This window comes from Halyomorpha halys, unplaced genomic scaffold (genome assembly GCF_000696795.3).
Source record: "Halyomorpha halys isolate HHAL.00 unplaced genomic scaffold, Hhal_1.1 Scaffold212.1, whole genome shotgun sequence".
NCBI classification, from domain to species: Eukaryota; Metazoa; Arthropoda; class Insecta; order Hemiptera; family Pentatomidae; genus Halyomorpha; species Halyomorpha halys.
Genome location: NW_027107855.1, coordinates 1610269 through 1616268, shown reverse-complemented (window position 1 = coordinate 1616268; position 6000 = coordinate 1610269). Strand labels below are relative to the sequence as shown.

The 6000-nt window shown below is 31.6% G+C and overlaps 1 protein-coding gene across 14 annotated transcripts in view; it reads left to right on the top strand.

Annotated features, from left to right (window-relative positions):
• CadN (Cadherin-N) overlaps window positions 1-6000 on the top strand; it is a gene marked incomplete at its 5' end in the record, with an annotated part of 700644 nt that overhangs the window by 80800 nt on the left and 613844 nt on the right.

Genomic DNA, 6000 nt, shown 5'->3' with positions numbered 1-6000 from the left:
TCCGTAACTTATATATATATATATATACATATATATACATATTATAAGATATATATTATCTAGGATGATTAAACAAACACAGTTGTTTTCATATATTAAAGATTTTAGAGTGAAAAGGGAAAACAAACAAACTTTTTGCATCCTCATAAATATTTCTTCAGTTCTGGGAAACTGTATGATGAAAATATTCGCGTATTGATTCGTGCTCCATTGAGCAGTGATTTTTTATCATCAGCCATGTTTGAATTTTTAAGGCACATGCGGTGTTTGTTTGACGATAAGCCCTTTTGCGAAAGGCGTTACAAGAGGAATAAATCAAGGAAGGTTTGATTATCTTGTGTTTCTGGCATTACATCTGGCAGTACATCTGTCTTAGCCCCGGGCATGGGGGAGGAGATTCATTAGTCTTGGCTTCTCCCACCTCTCTCTTTTATCTAAGTTTTATTAACTTAATTTCAACTTTGTCTCATCTTGTATATCTTCATTAACCTTGGCATTTCTCCGTCCTCTTTTAAAGTTGGGATATTCAGAGATAAACAGCCAAAAATGTCAACGTTTCATCCTTGTTATACTTATCATTATGAATTATCCAGGGGATGCAAATTTGTTAAAAAAAAAAAGGTCATTTCTTCTTCTCGACGGTAGTTATTTGTCTGTATTTTTCTTTCTTTTGCAATGCTTCTTATTTAATTTTAAGATATTCCATTAGCTTTTTATTGTATCTTAATTCTAATGAAGAAATTTAGTATTCAGTATACCATGCTTGAACTCCATTCAAAAAGTACTTCATAAAATTATACTTTAATTATTTTACTTTCTAAGAACGCACTTAAATTTTTCAAAACTTCTAAGTACCAAGAGTAGCAGAAGCCAGAATTTCAATTTTTCTTACAATTTGTAAAATAATTTATCTGTTTCAGAAATTTTCGACATCCCAACCATCTATACCTTCGTTAAAAATTAATGTAACCATATAACATTGAAACGTGAGAAAAACAAAAAATGAAATACAACAAGTGTGTCTTTTGACTTTTTGTATATCCCAATAAGTCTGTAAAGATATATTCGGTTTAAAATGAATATTGAATTGGAACGTTGAACGTGGAAAAAAAAAGAATTATCAAATGCAATACCTGTGTCCTTTGACCCTCTGTATATCTCAATAAGTTTGGAAAGATATACTCGGTTTAAAATGAAGCTTCGACCAACAAATATCGTTTCTAGCTAATACTTTACGCTAGTAGAATAATCCCATGTTTTAAATTTATATTCACAGATATATATTATTATATTTAAATATATATGGAAGTAAAAATTTTAGTATTTATTTCCTAATTCGATGTGAAAATAAAAGAATCTTTTTAAAAGAATAGTTTTATTCAAGAATTATGTTGCTTTGAATAACTATACCACTCTTATAATTTTTGGCTGATTTTCTTAATGTTTTGGTTTTTAGTGACTGCTGTTCAATGAAAATTATCGATTTTTCCAGTTAAATTAAATACTGCAGTTTATTATTTTATGAAAATTGTCTGTTTTGATTTTAATAAACTCTTTAATTGCAGCTATAAAGTTTGCATCACCCCCTTACTAACGGCTTGAATTGCAGAAGGCGATTTTTGGAAACAAGTGGTTTCCTTTTCGCGATGTTATGAATGTTATGAGTCCAGTTAAGGTGGTATAGTTTAGTGTAACCTCTGGCTAACGCCATGGAATTGAAGGGACGTGATAGTACAAGAGCCCAAGAGGAGCGAAAAGGCAGTTATCTCACTCCAATTTTGATTACTTTAATGAAAACTATATATAATTACTAGTCAAAATTGATGAGTCTGCCAAGTATAGGTAGGGGGAATAAAAAATGGCGGCTGTTTGAAAGCGATAATAAAAATTAATTTTTCATTCGGAGCTCTATATCTAAAAAAGTAGGAACAACACAAGAAAACCTAAGAGAGCGTCATTTAAAGATGAGCAAATGTGCTAAAATATGAGCCTTAAAAGAGATATCTACGTTAAATAGTTCTCGAAATATTGCTTTTTGAAAAGGAACATTTCATAAAAATGTTGTATGGGACGTACTGAAACTACTGATCTTTCAGTGATTTATTTTGAAAAATCTATATCTCAAAAATCATTTGACGTACAGATGTCTATTAACACTCAAATTAAAGCTAGTTTAATGAGCTATAAAGTAGTTTATGATGTTTATCATCATAGGAGTAATAGTTTACATGAAATTTGCTAATATAAATTGATTTATAGTTGTTCGGACAAATTTTTATTTGCCAAATTTATATTCATATGTGAATATCATAAAAACTACTACCCCTACGAAGATATGTGTCATAAATTACTTTATAGTAAGTTAAATGTTCTTTATTTTGAGTGTTGGCAGACTTATGTGCGTCTTATGGATCTAGAGATATATTTTTTCAAAAATCCAACATTTTATATGAAAAACTAGAAGTCTTATGGATTTGTGTATCAAAATCTCCGGTGAAAGTTTAAAAAAGAAAGTGCTAATAAACGAATTCTTTCTTAGAATCGTCTTTTCAACTGATCTTGTCGATTTGGTAGACCTAAATTTACAATTTTTTTTTGTTTTGACTTCATTTTACATACGTTTTTAGAATTCGAAACTTAATTTTAAAAATTGCTCGAATCAAACAGTGACTGCAGTTTATATTCGAATTGGCTTGTTCCGTCTTAGATTATAATTGAGTTAGATTAGTATTTGATAGGTTAATAGGTTTAGATAATTCTGTTCTACAACGTGATATTTCGCAAAATTTTTATGAAAACCATCTTTTATATTTTCTTCCTTTTTTTTCTGCTCACTCCCTTGTTGACCCTGGCTCTGTATCATATACTAGAAAAGACAAGCCGATGGGTCGACGCCGATTGGGAACGAGTTGATGGCAAATGGAACCGGGGACATGAAAAACAGATACGCTCCTGAACCACGGTTCGTTGGTTTTCCTCTTGCTCTCAGATTGCCTCTCAACCGATTTCCATCCTACCTCGCTGCTTCATCTCCTGTTTTATCTTAAACATATCACTGCTTATAGCTGCTCCAAGGTCACATTTATCTTGATGGTTAAATTTATATATCTCCATTCATTATCTAGCTAATGAATTCCAATGCAAATGAAACGGGATGGTTTATATAAATATAACGGAGAAGTAATATAAAATAATTTAAATCTAAATAAACGCGTAATGAATCGGCATCTATGTGAGTTATATAACAGCAAAGTGAAATAAATAACATAGTTTCGCAATGATGATAGATCTTGGATTGCAATAAAAATAAAATTTTATTTTATGAAGCGCCCGAGTAATGGCATTTGAAAATGAAATTAAGACCGAAGTTGAAGTGTAGGTATAAAAACACAAACAAAACCAATAAAATGCAGATATATTATTTTAAAAATATATAATACAAGTTTCATTCATTTTCTGCCTCCAATGTTATTTTATAAACAATTATAAATATGCAATGTAGGAGTTGCGTGAAAGCAAATATTTGGCCGTTAGCTAATGAAAAACATTGACCCCGGGCGGTTTACAGGCGACAGAGCCGGACCCCTTCTACATAGTCAATGCCCCCTGTCGGCTCTACAGGGCCTTATTTATTTATCTTGTCATTACTAATTCTTCCGCAGGTTCAGGATGAGCCCCACTAACGGAGGAGCCATGTGCCTTAAATAATTCCGCTGGTCAAAGATATAAATTATATATTAGTCGTGTTCTCAGTATTCAGTTGTGTTAAAATTAACAGATTTTCCTTATCCTCACTTTAATACACTGTTTAGGACTACTAGTCATTAACCATACCCAATGTAACCATTAAATACGAAATAAAATACTCCAGAAAGTAAATTTAAGTGCTCAATTTATGCCTGTTTTAATTTTGAAACGATTAAAAAAATATGACTAAGTCATACTTTAGTAAGATAAGTAGGCTAATATCTCAAAAGGTTCTGGCAATGGTCAGATTCTCCACTCAAGTTCAGTGTTTGCGGCTTTAGCGCACTTGCTCAGCCTCCACTGGCTCATTACCAGTGATGCGGCGAGAGGGATGCGCTGGGATCTCTTGAGCTCTGCTCTACCCCTAGAGAGAGAGTGGGCTCAGGGATCCTCAGGTCGATTGTGTAAATATTGTATATATTATTATATCATTATGTTATTTTATTTATTAATTTTTCATACAGATAGTCTGATTATGTTCATCTTGTCTATTCTTTTGTTTGTATATATTTTAAGAGAGTTTTTTTTTTATTATTATTATTTTTTTTATTTTATTATGTATGAGATCATTCATCAATATTACCTATTACCCACAACTGTGTGGCATATTGTAATATCTATCAATAAATAAATCTATCAAAGAAAAAAAAAAAGAAATATCTCAAAAGTGATATAGGACCGTGGTTTCCCGGAGGTCTTAGCGTGGCGCGTCCTGCGGGGAAGGATTGTCTTTTTTGTGTTATGATCTCCTCTTGTGAGATTGTGATATGTCGTACATCGACCAGCCTACTCACTATAATTGTCTGTTTAAAAAGTCAAATAAGTACGGCTACTATGGAGGGCGGGAGTGGAGGGTTTAGTGCCGTTTTTCAATTTCAGACACTTTTTACATATTGCTCGATTAACCTATCTTAAGGGGAAGGATTGCCTTTTTTTTGTGTTATTATCTCCTCTTGTGAGATTGTGGGATGTCGTACATTGACCAACCTACTCGATTTTTTCTCGAAATATGGGTCCATGTCATTAATCGCTTAAATGTCAGTCCAAGTTATTGTAATGTTTGTATTGTCATGAATAATTAGAAGACTCGTGACTTCATGAAGTGTTATACCGTGACTAAGTCGTTATTTTTCTGAATTTAAAGCAGTCTTATGATGTAGTTTAATTTCGGTTCAGATAAGTAATGAAATAGATTTTTCTATTGTCCTATGTCCATTATGGTCAATGTATCATCTGCTCATGTAGCTGAAATGTTAAAACTATAAGGATAGTCGAGTTTGTATGTAATATAATATTGTAGAGCGGATACTGAATCTTGTGGTACACCCGCTGAGGTAAATTTAATTAAATATAGCTCTGGCTCGAGGCGGTATTTAATTACTTAATCAAGGAAATGATTTTATGAAATTTAAAAAGTCTAAAAGTCAATATTTTAACCAAATAAATGTTTACTTTCTAAGGGAGTGGAATTAATAACATCACGGATACTGAAGTGGCCGTGAAAATTTGGGGGAAAGGAATACTGGGTATCAAATGAATCCACTAAAAAAGAGTGAACGTTCCATTGGTCGGAGATGTAGAGGTTATGTTGTACCTGATATTATAACTTTAGATTTGTATGTAATAGAATCCTGTGGGGACCTATTATTATATTATTTTAAAATCATGTTTCCCCTTGTATGTCCCAGGAGACGTAAGTATTTAAAAAATAACTTCGAATTACTATCCCTCATTTCTTTTGCATGAATTATTGTGCTTTTGTTTCATTGTTTGTTATTGTGAACCAAATAAATTAATAACAGAAAAAATGTTGTTTTTTTTTGGACTCACGAGTTATCACAGCATAACCTACCATATATAATTACATATCAGAATTGTACTATCTGTGTTCTTGATAACGTCCTGTATAGAAAACTTTTATATCATATAATTCTTTCTTTAATTTTTTTTAGTTTATTTCGTATTTTCTATTTTCAGCGAATTTGCATATTAATCAGGATTCTGAAAGTAATGCTGGATTACACAGGGAGCAGTCATTGTTTTGTTTATTTATTTTTTTGTTTTTCATATCCCCAGCTGGTCATTCAAATCCACTCTACTTCTAATAATTGGACTTAACATTTTATAACTTATTGAATAAACCCTTGCCATCAAGTTTGATGAAATAGTAACCATTTGATGTAAATGACAGAAAACTCTTTAATTATTGTTTTTCAAATATGTTGATGTGCGATAAAAAAATATGTTCAAGTT